Source organism: Netta rufina (assembly GCF_964035555.1).
Source record: "Netta rufina genome assembly, chromosome: 12".
Taxonomy (NCBI): domain Eukaryota; kingdom Metazoa; phylum Chordata; class Aves; order Anseriformes; family Anatidae; genus Netta; species Netta rufina.
Window position 1 is genome coordinate 21,688,675 of NC_140135.1, and position 21,066 is coordinate 21,709,740.

General features: G+C 44.2%; 1 protein-coding gene across 2 annotated transcripts in view; it reads left to right on the plus strand.

The window, feature by feature from the left end:
• The first annotated feature begins 5,834 nt into the window (after positions 1-5,834).
• Positions 5,835-21,066, plus strand: part of LOC311213776 (uncharacterized protein) — a 37,471-nt gene continuing 22,239 nt past the window's right edge. Inside the window, exon 1 of one of the 2 annotated variants that reach the window (XM_084294004.1) lies at positions 5,835-6,014. The gene's annotated coding sequence lies outside the window, so the exon portion shown is untranslated. The remainder of the gene's footprint in view (positions 6,015-21,066) is intronic. The other variant, XM_084294003.1, reaches the window with a different exon arrangement.

A 21,066-nucleotide genomic window follows, 5' to 3' on the forward strand; every position in this document is an offset into this window, starting at 1 on the left:
CCTTTGGCTTGAGAACAAGATCCAGCCTAAGCAGCCATGTTAAATAACATTGTGTAGGAAGGAGGTGATGAGTCTTCATGTATCAAAGGTTATCATCAAAATTCAGGGCACAGGAACACAGACCTTTGTAAAGATCTAATCCATGCCCTGGTTAACCCAATTTCCTACTCCCAGTCACAGCCTGTGACTTAATTCTTCAAGGGAAGGAGGAATTTCCCTGTGTTTCAACTCACAGACAGTGCAGCACTAGACACAAATAAGTTTCTTAGGTGATCCCTACTCACCTTACTCTGTAAGCATCAAATACAGACTGATGGACGTCAGTTCATTACAAATACAGGTAGCAATGTTAGCAGTATGGCAAATAGCAGTATGCAATAATGAGTCAAGTAGTATTTCTTCAGCACTGTAGTAAGGAAAGCAAATCCAGGAGCACAGTAAATTTATTTGTTGATCACATGTGTTGGCAAACTCTTTCAAATGGCTTCTCAGATAACAATAAAAAAAATAAATAAAATAAAATCCAATCTGTTGAGAAATTTACTTTTAGCCAGCACCAGCCTGCTTCTGGTTGAGTTGCTCATGCCATACAGACACTTCATCATCTCTGCTCATGCAGCAGGGTCAAGAAGTTTGGAGAAAAAAGAAGTTTTCAGCCATGTCCCATAAACTAGAGAAGTATTCCAGGGCTTTCCCCTGCCTTCACAGGAGAATGAGGAATGGACTACACTCTGTTTTGAACCAACTCCATAACCAGCAAAAGAAAGAACTGTATTGTAGTGGAATTGCCTGACTGGTCCTTTATTTTGTAATGTAGATAGGGCCAGTTGTGTGGAATTAGGTCAGACTGAGATGCCTCCAATGTGATAATCTATAGTTTGCATCTTTCCAAAGCACAACAATTTGGAACAACAGTTGCCAGGCAATTTCTCTTGAATATCCTTTTGAAAAAGAATTCCCAACAGTTGCTGTTTGCTTTTTTTTGGTGTGGTTTTTGGTTGGTTGGTTGTGTTGTGGATTGTTGGTGGCTTTTTTATTTGTTTGTGGGTTTTTGGGGGGGCAGGGAGCAGTGAATAATTCTAAAAACTTATTCTGAGTTCATTTTGATCTTTTTGCAAATGGGCTTCTCTGTTGGAAAAGGCTGTTTCAGTGGTGCACTGACATTTGGTGCCCCTTTGAAAGACATCAGGGACCTAAAGATCATTGATGCTCTCAGATTTCAAAAGCTGAATTCTTCCTCAGAATATCCAGGCTTGCAGCCGATTTGGTTGTCTTGGAGCAGTTTAATCTTTAAAAATGCTTGATGTGTATTCACATTAAAAAATAAAATACAAACACAAATACAAATACAAATACAAATACAAATAAAGGAAGAAATAGATTGCAGAATGATTCGGAAAGACAGGCATATGATGGAGTGGAACAACAAAGTCACAAGCAAAGACAACCCAAGAAGAAATGACCTTCCTTCCTAAATTCCATACCATCAGTTCTGCCTCTTGGAGAGAGTGCCTCAGCATTTGTATCACAGTATGATATTTCCTTTCTCCATATCTGATCCTCTACACAGCTGCTGTGATATCATAAAACAAACCAGTCTGAGAAACCAGCAGGCTATATCTGAGCCCACTCTTATGAAGATGTACCACTCTCCAGAAAACGATTGTTCTTGCATGTTTCTAGAGGAGGATTCTAAGGGGAAGGAAGAAGATCCTCTAAGTTTCCTTGAAAATTTAGGAGAAATGTTCTCTTGACAAACTTTGCTGATCTATAAGACACACATATCCTGAAATCCTATGCCCATGCAATGGAAGTAAAATAAAACATAGCTGAACTATCTTAAGTTACCGCCATAAGTATAACAAGCTTAGAGGCTCTAGAGCACCTATATTTAATATAAAGAGTGTTATTCAACTCAGAAGTCAGAGGAACTTCCAACTACAAGGAAAAAATTTTTATGCTTTCTCTATTAGGAAAAAGGTACTAGCACTTTGGAAAGAAATGCTCAATAAATTTTTATCTGGAGATCTCCTTTGGAAAAGGCTGTACTATTTTCATTATAGTATTGTTGCTATAACAAGATAATGGGTAGAATTGTTACAGGATTGCAGATCAGGTACATAAAAATACGAATGGAAAGCACTATAAAGCACTAGAATTGTTTGAAATCTTAAATTTGTCTGGCCCATTTGTACTTTTGGGCCTACAGGAGATGCCTCCAAAGGTATTTCCCATGAGAACGCAAGGGAGGGATTACATGTGTGTTTTTTTTTGTAATACTCCGTGAACATATGCTGGCTGCCCTGTTTTTCTTTTTTTCCAAAAGTATCTCTCAAGTATCCTATGCTGAAAAATATTTGTAAGAGTTGTTTAGAGACAAAGCAGTGATGTCGTTACGGAAAAAGATCAACTTTTCAAATCTCGTATTCATAGAACAAACATAAAGATCAGATCACAGCATATCTGGCAGCAAATAAAGCATTCCTCATCTTTCGTTATAGTTTTTAAAAATCACTTGATTTTCCAAGACAGTCTGTGTGACTGAGATGTGGTGCATTTTTTTTTAAGAGTTTAGTTTATTTAACACTGTAAGTATGTGTTTGCATGACTGAACTTTTAATGTGGAAGAGATCAAAATCTTAGCATAGATTAGAGTACATTCTACCTCTTTAATGTATTCTTTTCAGTACATCTCCAGAGAGGATTTTATAGAACAGATATTTCCCCAGAGTGACAGAACTGTGAAAGCATCTGCCCTCGGTACATGTTTACCTTGAAATAGTCTCTGAAGCGGCTTCTTTCTCAACACAAATAGAGTTCCCCTCAGAGACAAAATTTTCCTGCAGAGCAAATTAGAAAGCTTTCTAAATAGAATTTCCTATTAAAAGAAAAAAAAAAAAAAAAAAAAAAAAAAAAAAAAAAAGAGGGGAGGCGGAGTTAAACTTGGTTCCTATTGCTTTTCATGTCTTCTCAATGATAAACGGTCCCAGATACTTCAGCGTGTGAGACATCCACATGGGCAGATCCCACTTTAAGCAGCACCAGTAATGAAGGATGGCAAGGAATTTGGGCATTTACATACCTCTCAACTCTGTTTATGATGGCAAAACATTCCCATGACAGAATCTTTAAAATCTTGGAGTAACGACTTAGTAGAATACCTACTGGCTTTAGCTTAACTTTCAGCAGGACTTAAGTCCCTGCTTAACAGTCTCTTTCAAAAAATTCCAGCCTTATACATTATGGTAACACTAACAAATGCCATAATGATAAAACCTATTATCACAATTGTCATTAACTTGCTTCCTTGCAGAAAGATAAAGGAAGAGGTCAAACAAATATAGGAAGGAAGATAAGTAAGCCTTTCTCATAATGAGATAGCAGCTCTCCACCTAGAGCCAAGCATGAAAAGGGAATGATATAGGAGAAGCACGTGTATTCAGTCTGCATTGTGGTAGCACAGTAAGCTCCCTTTGCAAGGTCACCAGTCTTCTACCTTCTATAATGCACAAAGACTTGTTTAAAATATAAATAAATTAATACAGTTAAAAAAAAAATCATACACAGTAAATAAATGACAAAATGTTCCAAGTAGATATTTAATAAGAGAGCTACAAAGGGGAACAATACAGGCTTTGCCAGCACACAGAAGAAAGATGAAAGATCTAGAAGAAATGTTGATAAATGATGGCTCCCCACAAATATTCACCTAGTAATAATTAGAAAGGAAAAAGCAAGAGGATAATCTAGAAATCTTTCCAACACAAGAATCTGCATTGCTAAATGTCTTTCCTCTTTTACCATAACTCCCTTTGAGACCCATTGTATTTCTCATCCATCAGCCCTACCACAGGGTTGTGAACATTACACGTATGGTTGCTTCAAGTAGCAGGGAGGATCGCGGCATAGCAAGTTCTCCGTGAAAGACATAGAAGAGTAGAAAACTGGATGACTGCCAACATACGTTATTTCTGATCCCATGAAATGTGCTGCAGTCATGACTTTTGTCAATACAGGGGAAGCTGTAGGAATTTTATATGCTTTCCACAGTAGTTTCTGCCCAGCAATCATGGTGGAATTACAGAATTAATGTATGGAATTTCTACCTGCTCAGGAGCCCAAGGACACTGTAATTTGTGTCTGTTTTTGTAAGCCATCAGAACTGTCAGCAAAGAGACATGCCCCTCATGGAAACATTATCATCATAGATCCTTGGTCTTCCTGACCAGATACCAGGCATCAGATGCCTTCCTTGAAAGTAGGAACCCACTCACAAGGCCCCTGCATCTGACTGACCCACAGAAAACTGACCTGGTCTGTACTCATAGGCTCTGGAAACACAAAGTTTTCACATAGACAGCTGTGAAGCTGAGCTGAGCTGTCCAAGCCAAAGTTTTCCTTTAATGGGCTTTTGCCCAAGTTCCATCAGATTTGCCAGAACAAACATGTTTCCCCAAATGTGAACTATTCATCTGTTTCCACTGGGGAGAAAAAAAAAAAAAGAAAAAAAAAAAAAAAAGGAAATGGAAGGGAAGGGAAAGGAAGGGGAGGGGAGGGGAGGGGAGGTTGTGCTGGAAAATTTCTGACCATTTCTTTAGTATTTGTATTGCAATAGATTGTAGACAGAAGTAGGACTGGTAGGTTGTGGTTGCAGTCTCTCACCCAAACAGCCACAATCTAACTGGAGAAAAGATGCAAAGTGGAAAGCCTGAAATGAAAGAGGTGAGAAAGCTGGAAGGAGGAAGAGGGGGGGTCAGCAGAAGATCATGTGATACAGAGGAAATGGCTACAACTTGATGGTTGCAAATACACTGATGTGTACCATTGAGCTGTAACCAAAATTTTCCTCCCGAAGGAATGAATGGACTGCTATGTTGGGCCAGATTTTAGGGGACTGTCTATGGAAATATGTAAGGAATGATACAGCAAAGTGGGAAGCCAACTGGTGTTAGAAGCTGGAAAATCAGGTGAGCAAGGCTATTCCTGTAGATCTGGGCATGAAAGTGAAGGAAGAAATTGGCAATACCTTGTAAAGTTATGCTGAGGTGCCTGGACTTGTAGGGACAACTGCTTTCCAGAGCAAGAACATGACCATCTCTGGCCCCATCAGTTCTTGGCTCTTCTGCTCAGTATGCCCGCAAAAGCTATCTGTTAGCATGAATTTCTGTGTAGCTTTTTCACCATATTTAGCCCCTGACTCCACCCTTGGGCAATACCCACAGTGAAAAGTGAGTTTCTGCACCACTGGGGATAGCAAAAACATCTCCTAGCCCGCATTCTATGCCAGGTTCTCTTTGCGTTGCTTTGTAGTTTTCCAGCCTGCAACAACTTGTGCTTAAACCCTGCCCAGAAACACTTTCAAGAGGCAGATCCTGCCCTTTTCCTCCAGCACGACTCCTTTTTTTCTCTTTTTTTCTCCTCAGTGCTTTGAGCAAACAAAGGACCCTCAGGTGAACAAGGAGATGGGTGGATTCATCCCAGCAGGATGAGTCTGGCACATGCCAACCCACCACCCTCTTCGCGCTGGGTGAATTTTCCCACTCGTCGCGTTTCTCTGGAGGGAGCGCAGGCTGGGAGTGCCGGCAGACCTCGCTGCTGCTGCTCGTCCGCGGAGGACCGGGTCGTTCCCCCGGGCACCCACAGCCGGGCGGGTGAGCGGGCGAGGACGGGGCTCATCCCACGGGCCTTCCCACCTCCGCCAAGCTCCAGCCCCGCGTCTCCCCGCCGCCCGTGCCCGAGAGGAGTAGGGCGCCGCCCGGCCCCTCCGTCCCTCCCTCCGCCTGCCCGGCCCGCCCCGGCCGCCGCGCCCGGCCAATGCCGGCGCCGGGCGGAGCTGCCCCGCTCGCAGCGGCTCCGCGGCTCCGCGGAGCTCCGCTCGCCGCCGCCGCCGCCGCCGAGCGCGCAGCTCCCGCCGCCGCCGCCGCGAACCATGCGGCGCGCCGCGCCCCGGCCGCGGGCATGACTCGGCCGCAGCGCCCCGAGCTGCGCCGCGGGCTCCGCGCGGAGCCAGGCAAGTACCGCGGCGCCAGCGCTGCCGGCTGCCGGGCTGGCCGCCCTCCGCCGAGCCGGTGCCCCCCGCCGGCCTCCCGCCGAGCTGCCCGTGGGGCGGGGGTCTCCGCCCGTCCCCCGGAGGTGGCGGCGTCCCTCGAGTAGGTGGGCGCCTTGGAGGGTCCTCCGAGCCGGGCGCGGAGGCGCTGGGGCCGGGGGAGCCGCCGGCAGCCGGAGGGGAGGCCGAGGGGCTGGCGTGCTCAGCCCGGCTGCGAAAGGGAAGGGAGGCAGGGGGAGGCGGGAGAGCTCGGGTGCGGGTGCGCACGTGGAGCCGGGGATCCGTCTGTCGTGGGACGGGTCAGGAAGGAAACAGCCGGAAAATTCCTGCAGCACGCAGTTTTGAGAGCGGTTTTGCTCGATGCATGTTTGCAGTAGGCTTCTCCAGAGTGGTGGCAGAATCACAGCGCTTTTGCCTCTACGTGCTTTTGCAGGAGACCCGTCGAATGAGTTTTACGTTTGTGTCAGGTCATTGTGACAGGCAAAACAGCCCTTGTGTTACTGCCTCGTGTTTTTAGACCCGTGTGTCCTGTGGTGTGAAGAGCATGTGGCGGTGGCTCCAGCAAAGCAGAAAGCGTGCTGGTGGGGAAGAGATGCTCAGCCTGTACTGAGTGGCAGTTGCCTCTAGTGATTCTTTTAAAAGCAGTAAAGCAAACAATAGAGTATCAAACTAGCTTGGAGTTAGGCTGAAATAATGGAAAATAAGGGAAAACCGTAAACATTACTCAAAATGCCAGTTTGAAATTCTGAGAACAAATCATCCAGAACAAACAGTAGCTGAGTGGAACAATTTTCTTTGGAGGCTGTTTCCACTGGAATAAATAGCAAGTTCAGTTAAACAAACAAACAAAAAAAAAGGTCTGCAGTTAGTTGTAATACTAACAGTGCTTGCCAAGGGCTGGAGAGTGCCCACAACCAAGAGAGACTTGGAAAGATCCATACAATCCAGTGAAGTATTATTGCACCTTTTACTGCCTGTTCTGGGGATGCTTGTAGCTTTTACCTACAAAGCCCTAACTGGAGCAGTTGAGACTGATGTCTGGTTTTCCCTTTCCTTCCTGTCTTCTATTTTCAAAACATCCCTTAGCATTCCTTTTCCTAATGGGACCCTCTGCTGATGCCTTCTGTGTAATCCAAAGCATTGCTGTGATCTATTTTACCTGCGGATACAGAAAGCAAGGGCCTCGAACAGTCTGTTCTTTGCCTCAGCACCACAGCTGGCTGTTAGCTCACACAGCTAGAGCAGTTGGACTGTGGGTGCCCACTTCTGCAGGAGCACACAGCTCCTCCATGAATTGTGCTCCCTGGGATGCATAGGACGCCACAGGGCACAGCACCCCAACCTTCCCAGTGCTTTCTTCAACAACCTGATCATCAGTTTGTTCAGCATGGCTTTAAGCTAATTAAGCCACTGTTACTCAATGGGCTTTATATTAATGGCAGTGTTCTGTCACAGGACAGCTGCCCCATTGTCTTGCTGACACCTGACACAGCTCATGCCCAGCTTCAGGGAAGTTCTGGGGTGCGTTTCACAGGTCCCTGGGCTGGTGTTCTCCAGGACACACACTTAAAGAGAAGCATTTCATTTGTGAATATGAGAGAAAGTTGTCAGGAGGTCATTGTGATATGCACAGATGTTTGAACACCTCTCCTCCCAGCAAGGTTTGCAGCTAAACAGCTTTCTCCAAGATCTCACCGCGTATACAAACAGTTGGGTTGATTGGGAAATCTATTTATTTATCGCCCTCTAGTGATGTTTTAAAAATTAACATAGATTGTTTTCAAGAGGAAAACATATTAAATTTTATTGGTTAAAACAAACTTACATTTGCTGTGAGTCTACTGCTTCAGGGAATCCGTATCAAACACGACACCACATGCTGGGTCGGTGTACAACCTCGTTATTGACAGGCATCTCATGGAGGCAATATTCCACCAATAGCATTGGACACAGTTGCTTTTTCTTGATTTGTCTTTAAGTGTTGCTGCATTCTAGGTTCTGGCTGAACCCACACACAAATCACTTAATGTGACTAGGCTTGGTCAGCACGGATTGTCAGAAGGGACAATTTATGCTTCCCGGTGCTTCTGCTTTGTTCATTGTACTTCAGCTGGCCCAGAAATGGGAAGCCTGTGGCCTTGTCCTTGAAGATGAGGCTCCAGGACCTAGAACTGTTCTAGACTGTAATGAAGGGATGTGAGTCAGACATTTGTAGTCTGGCTGGTTTTGCTTCATAGGAGTGTGAGATGCTGAGCAGTGTGAGGAGATATGGATTCTCTTAGCAGCTTTAAGATCTAGTATGCATTTGTTCCTTATGACTAGCCATGAGGGAACCTAGATTGCTTCATGCTTGTAATATGGGAGACTCTGATTTTATTTTTTTTTAAAAAGGGGAGGGCATTTTCCTTGGTAGTTTGTACATCAGTACACCAGCACTGTGAGACTGGCTTCTCAATATGAAAACTGTATCTTACTGTCAGATGTGAGAAGTGAAGCTGCTGGCAAATTTGCGGCTCTGATGATCCTTCTCCTGGATCCTTTCCCAGTCCCTTGTGGACAGTATCACATCAGTATGTTGTACTCTAACATCCTGCCTACCACAGGTTCACCACCCCTTTGCTCTTTCACCCTCTTTCTCATGCCAGAACCCTCACAAACACCCCAGACTCCTGTATTTGTGGAGTTCAACTTCTTCCAAAAGTACTCACTACTCCATGCTTGCTGGTCTGACCATCGCAGCAAGTAGCACCCCAGTAGCACACATCTCTGTAAATTCCTACAGTGGCACTCAGTCACTCGTACTGTTATTGCATCAGCATCCCGCTTACAGCTGTGTAGTGTCACACATCTGACAGTACCCATCTCAAACAAACACCCTCAGCAGCCTCCAGACCACCAGCAGCACATCACCCATTTGGCAGCACTGCTCAGGAGACAGCCTGTATCCTCTGGCTGGAAGCTGATATGCAGAGATCATCTAGAGGAGTTACTACAGTATGGTACACAAGTGATCTGCATGGTCACTTTCTCAGATAAAACATGGAAATCTAGCCTTGCCAGTTCCCCGCCTCTCCATGTCGCTCTGGTAAGGGACCTGGCATCTCCTTAGGATACTCACTTTGATTTACCTGTGAAAGCATCTTCACTATGATTACTTATGCCTTGAACAGCATATAGAAAGTCTGCTTAACAACACCTTCTCCATTTCAGCCAAAGACCAGGCAGTGATGAAAACAAAACAAAACAAAACACTTTTGTTCATCTTCTTCTTGGCATTTTCTCATGAGGGGTGTTAGAACTGTGGGAGAAAGAACTGGAAGAGGGATGGGTGTGCATGGGCATGGGGTCAATCCCTCTGTTCTTGTCCACACTGTTCTACCCCTTCTCACATTTCTCTGAGATCAAATGGCGGGACAGATAATGACATGAAAGTTTCCAAAACCTGGCACTCATAGTTAGCCCCTCTGAAAACAGTTAGGGTGGAGTCCAGCTTGTGGCATGTAAGAGAGAAACTGAAGCAAAACAGGATGTGTTTGTGATTTAAAACTTACTTTTCATAATTCCTATTGAAAGGCATGGTTTGATTTGGTTTTGAAGTTGGCTGCAGTGTCTATCAGGAAAGCTCAAAAGAGCTTTGTGCATGTATGTTTATGTGTGCATCTGTCTGTGCACATGTGTTTGCATAGGGAAAGCAAATAAAGAGGCTACACATGGCAATTTTTTCCATGAAAAATTAATAAAGCTGATAGGGGCTAACAGCTAAGTGGTGGAAAAGATAAGCACTATCTTTATAGCTCTACTGTAAATTCTGCTGGATAATTGTTTTCTGCTCTGGATTCCTCAAAATCAGAAACATTCTGTCAGATTATAAAGTATTTTTCAAAGACCCACAAAAGCGCTCATGACTGGAGGTATGAGTTTACACATAAACCTGTGTTAAACCCAAGTGATGGGGAATGAAGTATAAGAGGCAGGTTAGGAAGCTTTTGGGGTCTTGTGTGCCTGCTAATGTGCCCTATGTTTGTCCTAGTTTAAGATGATAGAGTTTTCATGCTAGTTCCTGTAAAGATTAAGGCAAAAATGAAAAAGAAGTACTGGGGAAAAACAAAGGTGAGGAAAAATATATGAATCAGAAGAATAATCTTTAAATAGAATGTTTCTCAGAGTTTTCCACTGCCAGTTTCTTTAGGCTGCACCAGAAATACAGGCATAGAGAGTGCTATGTCAGAAAAGCACCACGGCCGCTTGCACTCCCTAGTGCCAGTGTAGGCTGGGTGCAACCTCTGCGTCCCCATGGCTACTTTATGCCTGCCTGTGCTACAGAGCAAAAATGCCTCCCCAACCCAAGCCTGTGCCTGTGCATGGGATATGCAGAGTCATTAATGTATGTAGCCTTTGTCTGATTCATTGGTGGTGCTGTACCCACTCTTATAAATCATAGCCCCTGTAAAGCACTGGCATTGTATCATGGACTTGAGTGGAACAAGGTGTTTTCTGCCTTAGTCATTTCTTCTCCTTGGCTCATCTATGACTTTCTGCAGTAGCCTGCAGCAGTTGCTCCCATGGGATAATTATTACAGCCTCGTGCAAGGATCTTAATGGGAATAATTTCATTCCACTGCTTATCTTTTTCCATCTCTTCTGCCATCCAAAAACTGGAACATGTTCTTTAACACCACACAACTTTACTTGCATTGGTTCGTAGCAAGAGTTTTCTTTTTACTGTAAGAATGTACGTATTTCCTTGTGTGCCTCACTTGGCCAACCATCCTGACTTCCAGGTTATTTGATCTCTGAGCTATTTGTCCTCTGTAATTAGCTTCTCTCCTTCCCTTTCTCAATCCACTAGCATTTCTTTCAGGCTGTGTTTTCAGGCCCCTCCTTCGCACCTTCTTTTTTGCATGGACCTTAGCCTGCCTTTCCGTTCCTAATCTTTGCCTAGCTGCTCAGTGATGTCTCTTTTGGCCTCTTTCAGTGTTACACCCCTAACGTCTTCCTGCAACTACAAAAAAAAAAAAAAGGCAAAAATGTGCAATTGTTTGAGCCAAAGTCTGCTTATATTTGCCCAGCTCGTGTAACTTTAGACTTGCAGCTCCACTGAAATTCATGATGTTTGGATCCTCATTTTCATCAACTTCAAAATTCTGTGGGATTAAATCCTGCAATTCAGCACAAACCTAAAATGAGTTTTGAGGAGGGGTTCAACAGGGGATATTACTAGCAAGTGTGTTAGCCGTCCTGTTTCTGACAGGCAGATGAGCAAACAACAAAAAGCAGAAATTGCCTTTCATGGTGCATGCGCTAGAAAAGGTGTTGGTTTTGGCCCATTTTTCAGCCACCAAGCTCTAAGAATGCCATTTAACAACTCCAAGTCTGTATAGCGCTAACAGGATACTTATAAGTCATAAAGGGATTAATGTTCAGCTCTAATGCAAACCAGATGCACAGAGCTGCCTCTTTTCAAGTTCTATTCCAAGGCTAAGCTGCCAATAAAATGATCTAATCATTGTAAATGCATGCGAAACACCAGGCTTAAACTCACAGGCACCAAAGTCTGCTGGCAGTTACCTGTTGGAGAGGACTGAGTTACCCACTGATGCTTTGCTTGCAACAAGATTGATTATTAATTAGGTGGGAACTTGGGACCTTTCCTGGGGACCACCATTCATGCACATATTTTCATTCAGGCTGAGGGAAGGTGGCTTGGAAGTAAGTCTGCTTCTACCCTAAAGAGAAAGCTAAGGCAAATATAAAGCTGATGTGTGTCTAGTCAGTCTCTGTCAGGGATCTGTCGGAGGTCAGCTAAGAACTTGTCAGCTCACAATGAATGTGCGTCCTCTGGGGTGGCAGGCAGAGGGAGAGGTGTGTTCAAGTGGAGATGTGCTGCCTGCTCAGTGGGCCTTAAGCGCTGCTGTCTCATAACTTTTTGTAGTTAACATTTTCACTTCCTCATGCAATTTGTATCTTCTTGTATCACATGCTGAAAACAGGTACTGTGCATTTCAGATGCCGGTAGATAATCTGGTCCCTAGTGGAGGCTGGGCCTGCATACTCAAGCTTAGAAGCTCTGCTTTGGAAAGACTGAAGTAATTCTGTAATTGGGCAGATCCAGCTGTCCAGCTTTGAATTTTTAATTTTTAATATGGCAGGAGGAGGAGTTTTGAACCAGGAGAAGGAAAGAAAAAGGGGTTATTTTAAAGACACAAAGGAATATTTTACATTCTTCTGTTCTTCAGGTTTGGCTGCTCTGCAAGCTTTTCATTTTTCCAAATCTCAATTCAGTGAATCATTTATTTGCATTAAAAAAAAAAGAAAAAAAAAAAAAAGAGAGAGAGAGAGAAAGAAAGAGCCTGGTTCTTAATTTACTTTGGCCTCAATGATGAATTTTTATGCTCTGAAATCCAGTAAGCTCCCTCCCAATATTATATATATAAATCTAACTCTAAAATAGAAACTTCTGCTCCGAAGTACCCACCTGCATTAAATGGTTTAACAGGCTTTTTAGAAGCATGCACCCACTAATTTCCCACGAGTCCTGTAATTAGTCACCTGATGCTAGAGATCAAATGCACATGTAGAGCTATGCAGAGGTTTTCTTTAGAGCTATAGAGGCAAGAAGGTGTTCTTGCTGAGAGGTTCCTGGGGTAGCTTTTGGCGTTGATTCAAAGGAAGGAAATAGATAAGAAAAGAGTCCCTTTACTACTGTGAGAGATTTTAAAGTTGTATCAAAACACGTGAGTGAAGTCACTTGCAGTGGGTTTTCACCATGGGCATGAGCACTGCAGGAAAACCCCAACAGGTGACGATGTCTAATCTGTTGTTAGTAAATATTTCAAATTTACTTGGCCCTGGACATCAGAATTACTGCCAAACCTTCAGGACCTCCAAGAATAGATTAAAATATTTTGCAAAACAAGGTTTTACTTTTCCCACTACTTTTGGCCTCCTGAATTGGTGCTAGCAGGGGGAAGTGCTTCCTTCAGTGGCTTAGTTTTTCTGCAGCCCAGATGCACAAAGTACAGAAACATTTCTAAATTAACATTGATATTTATTTTTGTTTGTTTGTTTGTTTTTAATCTTGTATTCACCAGTTATCACATCTGTCTTGTACTGGATACCATAGCAAGGAAGTACAGAGCTCCGTTTGGGTACCCAGGTGTTTACAGAGGCACAGTTTATTTTCCTGCTTAAAGCTTTTGGTGACCCTTTTTAGGTACCTGTCCTGCAGCTTGAGTGGCAGCTAAGAGTTCTGCTTGGTTTTAGGACACCCTGGGCAATGTTAGAGCAAGGGACCAAAACCTTGTACTAATCTCCATCCGTGCACGCTCTTTTGGTGGAGGCTGGCACTATGCAAGCAAGGCTGGGTTCAGTAACTGGAAACACAGGTCCAAGCCTTGACAAATTCAAAGTGTTTTGATTTGGGATCCAGTGCAGTGTCATTTAAGAACATGGGCCAATACATCCACTGTTCAGAAAGATCAGCTTCAGTCTGGAAGGCCTGTGGTGTTTCCATGAGGTGTCAGTCCTCTGCGTTTTTCAGGACATCCTCATTCTTTGCCATCTGCTGTAAATGTTGTGCCAGTAATCCTAAGGAAGGAAGGCCCCACAGGCACAAATAACCCATGAAAGCAGGGGAAAAAAATGAGATGGAATAGATTAGCGTGAGTCAAACTAGTCCCCAGTCACCTCTGGGTGGAAAACTCACTTGGCCTTTGGCAGCCAAGAATTGTTTCTCCCAGACCCCTTATATGGGACATTTTAAAATAAATCAGCAGGGCTCCATTTCTTGGAAGGAAAAGGAAATGTTTCAAAGTGTGTCCTTGCAAACTGATTTAGTGCCATCAGGCTCTGCGTATTTTAAGAAATGTTTGCATTTGTTTGGAGCTGCTTTTTAACAGTGAGGAAGAGGGAAGCAATTAGTGAAACAACATCTGAAGATGAACTTGTGTAAAACGTCTCAGATAAATATTTACACCCAAGTTTCGTAGGTCTGAGTTCACATTAAACTCTACTCCATCTCTTTGAAGGGACTTGCATCCACAATAAAATATGGTGCTGTGGCCACTCAACATTATTTTACTCTTCTTCCTCTGATTAAGCTAACTATGAATCTAAAATAGGTCAAAGGGTTAAAGTGGCAGGAGAGCTAAAGATTCTCCATAGCATTGCAAGGAAGTGTTAATGCTTTACCGTGTGCCCTTGCTGACAAAATTCACTCCAAAGAGATCATAAAGCAGCTGCACTTCTATTATTTTTTCCCTATCTTCTGTACCCTGAATTTTCACCCTGTTTGGAGCAAAGTAATGTGAACCATTAAAATGTAAATGGACAGACAGGCACGCCCTTACCCGAGTGCAGTAATATGGAAAAAATAGGCTGGATGAACTGGAACAGCATTGCCTTATCCAGAAAACGTAATGGACTGCCAGTGTCTCAGTGTCAGGAGGCATGGGGCAGTTACTGTAGTGTTAATTGAGCTGCGTGTGCACTTCGAATTGCTCCTTGTTAGATGGAATGAGTCATCTCTGTTACAGAGAAACTTCCCCAGTGTTAATAAAGGAGCCTGCTTCTTCAGACAGGTGGAGGATGGCAGATTTTTAGGTATCAGGAATTCCTAGTAATATGCCATGAGATTTGATCTGTTATGATTCTGTCTGCTCACAGATGTCGTTGGTTTGTGCTTTGGATAAGCTCCTTGGGCAGGAACCATGTAGGTCTTGTTTTTGCAATGAAAATGTCACAATAATAACTTTGGGGGAACATGTAACTTTTGATTTTAGGAGAAAGGAGATCTAGTTTTGACCTTTCACAGAAGGAAGACCTAGCTTCCAAGTCTGGCTCTGTCAGTATGTTTCTGCACCACTGTGGACACGCTCCTTAAGTCTTTGTTCTGAGCCTCAGTTTCTCCATTTTCCAAGCAGTCGCTTTGAAGCTAAAGTAGACGTGTAGGATACGGATAAAGAAGTGCTTGGCTGAATAAAAACTGTAGTATGTTTTAGAACCCATGAACTACAAGGAATCATGGTGAAACAGTTATATAGAGGGAAAAGCAGAAAGCCACTTTGCTAAGGGCATCAGTATCTGGCAAAGAGACTATGCCAGTCCTTGTAGCACTGACACTAGTCTCAGTCCTAAAAGAGCTCCTCGCTTGGCCACTTGTAGCAGTAGGTATTCCTCTAGACATTCATGGTTTGCTTCTCTTCCCCTATTCACCTGCCCTGGAGTGTATCTAGAGCAAGCACAAAGGACTCACGCACTGCAGGGATGCCCATGTGGCATCCATTTGGGAGCTGGGCATGGGGTGGTGTCATGGCACAAGGCGTGGAGCTGCTCCTACAGCTGCTGGAAACGTGGAATTAGAAGCTGGGCAGCTGGCACATGAGCGCTATGAGCTGGATGTCTGAGCCTGCTTCATTTTCTCCTGGTTATTCTGAGTTATGGGAAAAGGCTCATCTGGTATCTTGGGGTGGAATATATGACAGAGGTGTGAAGCTTGCCTGCAAAGCCCAGCTCTGCACAGAGACAGAGAATGTGCAACAACTGCAGCTGTGGATAATAAGTTTAGAGGTGCTGTAGGCCAGGCACCAAGCAGGCAAAATACATTAGTTTTCGGCTGGCTTCCTCTCAAAATGAGGTACTTGCTGTCACACTGAGGACTGAGAGGGGATTGAACCCTGAGGGGATTGCTCAGACCAGCAAAGTCTGAGCTTGTTGGTGGGCAGAGAGGTCTCAGCAGCTGGGGAAGTGGCAGTAGACTCTGTAAAGGAATCCAGCTGTGGCATCTCACAGCCCTACTGCTCTGAAGGGTGATCCTGACACCCCTCCCCCCCCCTTGGCAGAAGATAGCCACAGGTAGCAGAGTCCCATTTAACACAGTTCAACCTAACTAGTGATGAAGTTGTAGGAAATAAACTGAACTGCACAGCAACATATTCAGCCCTCTGCCCTGAGATTTCACATGCTCCGTGGTGAAGCCAGCTGCTGCAGTTGTTGACACTCGTGGTCGTCATATGCACTCCAACTTGGGGGAAACTAAGGGAAGGACAAATACAGGAGGTCTTCTTTAAAATGTGCTTCTCTTTCCTCTAGTCAACACTTCCATGAATGTTTTCATCTCCTGCCTGGCTCACTTTGTCTGCATATGCAGGCTCACTCCCTGTTACATGCCTTACAGCATGTGCTGCAGGCACTGCTGATCCACCTTCTGACATCATTCCTGTTTGCTGATGTCAATAGGCACTGCACTTCCACGGATAAAAAATGTTAGGCATAGCATACTTTATGGATGTCTTCTGAAGACACCTACATTAAATGTGCGTAATGCTACTGACTATAGTGGACCAGAACTGATTTACCTCAGCTGAAGATCTGGTCATCTTTACTGGCCTCTGCTCAGTCCTGGAGATACTCAGCAAGGTCTGTGACAGTCTCCTGTCTTTCCATTTCCCTCCTCCTTCACAAAGCCCCTGAGACCTTCCTTACTGCAAACACCAGATCTGGGGGTGTTTTCAGCCTGCCTCTCGAGGCCCAACTTCTCCGGGAATATCAGTGAGGTTACATTCATGCCGGGATGGTGGAGCAGGAGGGAGGGGAGGTCTCAGGCCAGCAGTCTGTGCAGGACACAGCTGGTCCTCTCAAGACCTCCAGGTTCACACACAGTGTGTTTTTTGGAGGGCCTTCTCCCTTCTGGCCGTCAGGCTGTACTGGCCTGCCTGACTGGCAGCAAGCTGGAAGGAAGCTGATTAACAGTGCCTAATCGTGATCACCATCATAACAGATCTCTGCTATATATAGCATCTTCCTCTGACTGGGAACTGGGCAAAGATGGGGAAACCAGCACGGGAACCGAGTCACAGCCCAGGCTTTTGTCTGTCCTGGGACTCCAAACACTTACCTTTTAAGGGATGCTTGGAGGAGAATTAGAGAGGGTTTATCTTATTATGGGTAGTAAGCTGGGCAGGAAATCAAGGCTGCAAAGAAAACAAGTCCTCTTCCAAGGGGCTGGTGGAACGGTGTAGGAAAGAGTGTGGCTTTTCAAGCCTATATCACCCAATATCAGACTGGCAGAGAGTTGTATGGGCACACCTGGATGAGATGCAGAGCAGGAACACGTGTCTGAGGCTGCTGCCCAGTAAGGAGATACTGGGCATCTTGCAGGGTATTTTGCCATCTAAGGGCAAATGGAGGATGATATCAAGGCAACAGCTGTTAGAGCCCCTGCTAAATCTGCTCCTGGTCATGGGGTTATATTCAAGTCTGCAGTTTCTCAGGTGACAGATGAAATCTGGTAACAAGGGGGAAGGACGCAGCAGCTGTACAAACGCAGTACACAAGAGGGTGGAAGGACTGCAGCAGCAGGTGGTGCTGGTGTTGCAGGGAGGGCAGATAGTACATGGCTTCATTTTCCTTCCCGCTGTGCCTGGTGAATTATGCCAGTGGACCACTCTGCTGCACAGTGTTCCTCCTGGTCTTACAACAGTCCTGAGGATTGTGGGAGGATTTTATTTGTAAAGTTATTAATCAAGCACTTTTTTCTCTACACTAATTTTAAATGCAAATCAGCATGATAAAATGACAAGCCCACTTCTTGTTCTTGTAACCTAGTGCGAGATGTCCTTTTTTGCAGTGAGCAATCTCTTCTTTTTCTTTATCTGTCTCTAATTCAATTTTCTAACTAGAAATGCAACTGCAGTATTATACAGGTACTTTGTAAAGCATTCTACATTCACATAAACAAAGGATATAACAGAGCTGAAGCCAGAAGTGTTTCACATTATCTCACATTAAGATACTTCTGCAGGAATTCTGCTGCTAACATAAACTCATTGGATGGAAGAGCAGCAGCAGTTTTTTTCACATGGATGAATCTAAGCCCAAGCCATCAGTTAATTGTTTCTGCACTCTTAAATGGATTCTTTAATATTTTTAGAGCTAAATAGCCATGTGCTACATTTCTGCAGTAACTTTTGCTTTTATGTGCATTTACTGGGATCAGTTGATTAATAATAGAAATCAGCTATCTACTCTAACACAACATACAAATACTGTGATGAAAGTATTCATAGGAAGAGAGTGTTTCACAAGATCTATCCAAGAGTGAGAATAATATTGGTGTTATTGGCTCTGAGCAATCTGTGATACTCCAAATAATCTAAGACATTGTAGCTGATGTATTGTTCTCTCTGACAGTGTCCTTAGCAATGTAAGCCTCCCTAACTGATCTAAATGTCAGCATGGAATTGACTTGGAGTCCACATTTATGAACACACATATATATATATTTAAGAGGATGTGATACCCTTTCACTGTTTTCACATTAGAAAGTAGACTGTCTAAGACTTTGGAGATTGACATGGAGAGCCAAATCTTCCACATGAAAAAGTAGCAGAAATTAAAAGGTCAGAGTGGTGGGAGAAGCGAGTTTGCTTTGGAATTGTGAGCTGGGTACCTACAGCCATACTAGTGACATTTTGGTAGGGTTGCAATCCTTTTTCTCTGTTCAGCAGTATGCAAAGAACTCCTGGTGAAACATCAATATGCTGAAAATAGGGGTAGACCTAAATTAGCTATCTCCCTACATCTGATCATACTGCTTTTAACTCCCCTGAATACAGGAAAGCTAGTCCAGTGTCAGGTGTGAAGTTGGTCTAAAATGCAGTTTCAGAGCTCTTTAAATCCTACTTGTCAGTGTAAGAGCTCAATAAACAATCACATAGAAAGGAACAGAGAGGGAAATGGTTAAGCTAAATTCAGAGCTCATTGGGGTAGATGGACTTCTCATTCACAACAGATTAGATACTGATGGGTGAATGTCCTAGATCTAAAGTCATGTCTTCATTTTTAGACTACGTCCATCTCTAGCAAGGGTCAACTAGTAAAGTCACTGTACAATGCTTCCATTGTCCAGAAAAGGGAGGTGGTAGCAATCATCTTTGCTTCAACAGAGAGCACATGGGATGGACATAGGCTAACTGACTGATCTTCTTCTGTGTTCAGTGCTCATAAAGAACATGTTTCCACTACTAGCTGCAGGGTGGCATGGATGTACCAGGCTAGTTTTAAAGCTGCTAGTTAACCTTGTGTAGTGGCAGAGGCTCTGCAGAGCTCCATACTATTATTTCTACACTGCTATTTGTTTTCAGACTGGCTCGACAATCTGTTTTGGTGATGACATACCCCATGGCCAAAGAACTACCCACAAACTTTTTGATGGTGTATTTTTTCCCTGGAAAATGCAGATTCATTGAAAACAAGCATTTTTATGGAAATACCGCTTTGGAAGTGCCTTCCAGTAAACTGAAAAGATGGCTCTTAGAGAACTCTTCCTACCACAATGGATCTTAAAGCTTTTTGTCCAGCACGTTTCCATGGGAAAACATCCTTGTTTTGTGCCAGCTTACCCACCCTGTGTCATAGTTTCTACTGTTGCAGAAGCCTGTATTGTATGGCTTAACATAGAATTCAAAGTCCTGTAGATCTGCCACATCTTACCATGCAGGTAGTCATAGAATGGCCTGGGTTGAAAAGGCCCTTAAAGATCATCTAGTTTCAACCCCCCTGCACAGTGCAGGGTTGCCAACCACTAGAGCAGGCTGTCCAGAGCTGCATCCAGCCTGGCCTTGAATGCCTCCAGGGATGGGGCATCCGCAACCTCTCCGGGCAACCTGTTCCAGTGCCTTACCACCCTAAGTCCTGGGCTTGCAGATGGCCAAGCCAACCCACTGTCAGTCTTGGCTGTCTAGCTCCCACATTCAGTCAAAAAGTAGGATCTCTGATCCATGCCTTTATAACCTACAGTCTTCCATAGCATGAGAAGCCTGTGAGTGATAGAGATGTGTTTCCCTGCTGCTTTGCACTGACCGATAGGGATGAGACTGACCAGGCAGCTTCCCACTGCTGCTGGCAGAATGCACTGGTCTTGTCAACTTGCACCAGCTGCTGGGGTCCAAGAAAACACATGGTGTTTTTGTAAACATGTGTCAGTGTTTCTGAAACAAATATTTTAATTTATGCTTTGCAGAGAAATTGAACTATTAAAAAAAAAAAACTATTTCTGAATATGAGCTAAACCAAATATGAACTAAACCAGACATTACAAACTTTGACCAGCTATCAAGAGAAGGAAAATCTACCCTGTACTAAGCAGGTGTCATTATTTTTCATCTCCCTTCCACCTTAACTATCTGAAGAATAACATTCGAGCACAGAGGTCAGGGAGGGGTGCGGGGGCATGGAATCTGCTCGTGCTGGCCAATTGAACCGATATTGCAGGCCTTACATGGGTTTGGAATGAGGGGTATTAGACTCACAACTTTCCCAGAGCCAAGAAATACGCAGCTAAAATTGGCTGCTCTGAGATGAGTAATGCACAAACACAGTCCGGAGTGTTGCAAGTGTTCAAGCACTTTCAGAGTATGTTGGGTAAATGAGTATCTGTTTCCGTGGTAACAAAACAGCACAGATTATGGCCCTGTGAGTGTTCTCTAATTCAAGTGCCTGGTTAGTGTGAACAGAGCTGACTTCCAGCAAAAACACTCCCTGGCTCAAACATGACGGAGCACAGCAAAGTGTTCTCTTCATCTGAAAATACTGCTTTTGTGGAAATGTGTGATGCTGTCCCATGTCCAGGTGAGCCCCAGCAGCTCACCAGCAGCTGCCTCCAGGCTCCAGCAGTTCTGAAGGCAAAGAGGCTGTGGCCATGTAGAAAGCTCCTAACTGAGACAAAGGCCTTGTGGTGTTTCATCCATATAGTAAGATGGGATGCAGGTGCTGGAGTTGCCCATTCCATAGAGTGCATGGGAATGAAGCGAGTATCTGGGCCACCTACCTGCTGGTCAGAGATGGCTATGCTGGTTCAGGGATTCCAGTTCTGGTTAGTGAAGAGCATCCATTAGAGGCAGTGCAGTGTGATGTTTCAGATTTGTTACAGGAGTGGTCTCTGAGCTGTTCACATGTATGTTAATAAATAATTAGCCGCAAGTATCGATCACGTTAAAGAAAAACATGACCTATTTTTCTCC